Raw genomic sequence first — 2,826 nt, 5'->3', positions numbered from 1 at the left:
CACCGGTCCTTGGACGATTTGGAGTTAATGTTGGAGATGCCGTAATCGTTATATGTGTGTATAGGCTCCAGCTGTATTTGTCAAAGTTACCAAAAAATATATTTGGAAAGCATACATTTTTCCTAAATGGCAGAATTGAGCATTTATTTCTTTCCAATATTGGAGACCCTCGCAATGTTGTTATCCAAGAGCTTTGACCCTTGCAAAATCCCGTACTAAATGGAGTGACAGCAGATGGTACCAATGCATACATTCATTGCGTCCAGCTAGATCCAACACTGGTGCATCCTCCCCCCCTGTGCTACAAAACCCCAATCCGCCGCCGGCCTGCTTCCCCGACATGGCGACGGGCGAGGAGGCGAGGGAGCGCAGCGCGGAGTCCGCGGAGATGGTGCCGTCGTGGCGTGAGCAGCTGACGGTCCGGGCCTTCGTGGTGAGCGCGCTCCTGGCCGTGCTCTTCAGCGTCATCGTCATGAAGCTGAGCCTCACCGCGGGGATCATCCCCTCGCTCAACATCTCCGCGGGCTGCTTGGCTTCTTCTTCGCCCGCCTCTGGGCGGCCGCCGAGGCCAGGCTGGGCCTGCCCCGCCGCCCCTTCACGCGGCAGGAGAACACCGTCATCCAGACCTGCGTCGTCGCCGCCTACGGCATCGCCTTCAGCGGTAAGCGCGGCCGTTTTCTTTGCTGACTGTTTTTAATTACCCCGTTCCTCTCCGTTTCGTGTGCTCTGCTGACCGGTGAGCAAGAGACGCGTGCGTACAGGTGGATTCGGCTCCTACATGTTTGCCATGAGCAGCAGGATCGCTGGCCAGGCGACGGAGGCGAATGACGCCATGAACGTCAAGGACCCCAGCTTGGGGTGGATGATCGGGTTCCTCTTCCTCGTTTGCTTCGTCGGCCTCTTCGCTCTAGTGCCCCTGAGAAAGGTAAATCTTCCGGCCAGAACAAATCTGATCCGTTAATTTGTGCCATTCTCCATTTGCAAAGTTGTAAATCTGAATGGATTGCGTTGCGCGTGCAGGTTATGATCATCGACTACGGGCTGAGCTATCCAAGCGGCACCGCGACGGCGACCCTCATCAACGGATTCCACACTCCTCAGGGCGCCAAGGAAGCAAAGTGCGTGCAGTCAGTGCGACCTTAATTTGTTCTGTACATTGCGACTGACATAGTGATAGTGTAGGACATTGTATTGTTGTACCACTGGATCAGAAATTTCTTGTGTTGCTTTGTTCCAGGGAGCAGGTGAAGACTCTTGGCAGGTACTCCCTCGTCAGCTTCCTCTGGGGCCTCTTCAAGTGGTTCTACACCGCCGGCGACGACTGCGGCTTCGAGAGCTTCCCCTCGCTGGGCCTCGAGGCATACGAGAGGAAGTTCTACTTCAGCTTCTCTCCGATCTACGTTGGGGTCGGGATGATCTGCCCCTACATCATAAACGTCTCCATTCTCCTCGGCGGCATCCTTTCGTGGGGACTGATGTGGCCGCTGATAGAGAAGAAGAAGGGGAGCTGGTACCCGGCCACCGCCAAGGGGTCCGACCTCCATGGGCTGCAAGGCTACAAGGTCTTTATATCCATCGCCATGATTCTTGGTGACGGTTTCTACAACTTCGTCAAAGTCAGCCTGCGGATGACCAAGGCATTCATGGCAGCAGCCAAGAGGAGGAGCACGCTCCCGGTGTCCGGTTCCAGTGACGGCCCGGCGAGGTCCTTGGACGACGATGACTTGCGTCGCACCGAGTACTTCCTCAGGGACCAGATCCCGATGGGCGTGGCGCTGGCTGGGTACGTCGCCGTGGCAGCCGTGTCCGTTGGCGTCGTCCCCAAGATATTCCCGCAGCTGAAATGGTACTACATCCTGGCCGTCTACGGCATGGCGCCGGTGCTGGCCTTCTGCAACGCCTACGGGATGGGCCTCACCGACTGGTCCCTCGCCACCACCTACGGGAAGCTCGGCATCTTCGTCTTCGGCGCGTGGGCCGGCGCCTCGCACGGCGGCGTCATCGCTGGGCTTGCCGCGTGTGGCGTCATGATGACCATCGTTGCCACCGCCGCCGACCTCATGCAGGACTTCAAGACCGGATACTTGACCCTGGCGTCGCCCAGGTCCATGTTCATCAGCCAGGTCATAGGCACGGCCATGGGGTGCGTCATCGGGCCCTGCGTCTTCTGGCTCTTCTACAGGGCGTTCGACAACGTCGGGCTGAGCGGCAGCGACTACCCGGCGCCCTACGCCGTCGTCTACCGCAACATGGCCATCTTCGGCGTCCAGGGCTTCTCCTCCCTACCCAAGCACTGCCTCACCCTGTGCTGCGTGGTGTTTGCCGCGGCGGTCGTCATCAACCTTGCGCGAGACCTGGCGCCAGAGAAGGTGTCAAGGTTCATACCCGTCCCCATGGCCATGGCGATACCATTCTACCTCGGGTCGTACTTCGCGATCGACATGTGCGTCGGCAGCGCGATACTGTTCGTGTGGGAGAAGGTGGATAAGGCCGGGGCGGACATGTTCGCGCGCTCGGTTGCTTCGGGCTTGATCTGTGGTGAGGGGATCTGGAGCATGCCGCAGTCCGTGCTGGCTCTGGCCAAGGTGCAGCCTCCGATCTGCATGAAGTTCCTCTCCAGATCCACGAATGCTAGAGTGGATGCCTTCATCCAAACCCTCTCGTCCAAGACATAGCATTCATTCTCGTTTACCCAATTAGTACTACTCAGCTTCGTGGTCGTGCAACATTATATCGCTTTGTTGATTTAGTTTGTGCTGCTGATTTGTCTGCGATTTTTGACGGAAGCTTCATCTAAATGGCAAGATCCAATGTTCTGAATCCATA

At 57.5% G+C, this 2,826-nt stretch overlaps 1 pseudogene; it reads left to right on the top strand.

The window, feature by feature from the left end:
- Positions 1 to 264: 264 nt before the first annotated feature.
- Positions 265 to 2,826, top strand: LOC109766124 (probable metal-nicotianamine transporter YSL12; annotated as a pseudogene).

Source organism: Aegilops tauschii, chromosome 6 (assembly GCF_002575655.3).
Source record: "Aegilops tauschii subsp. strangulata cultivar AL8/78 chromosome 6, Aet v6.0, whole genome shotgun sequence".
In the NCBI taxonomy this organism is placed as follows: Eukaryota; Viridiplantae; Streptophyta; class Magnoliopsida; order Poales; family Poaceae; genus Aegilops; species Aegilops tauschii.
This window is presented reverse-complemented; position numbering and strand designations above follow the sequence as displayed.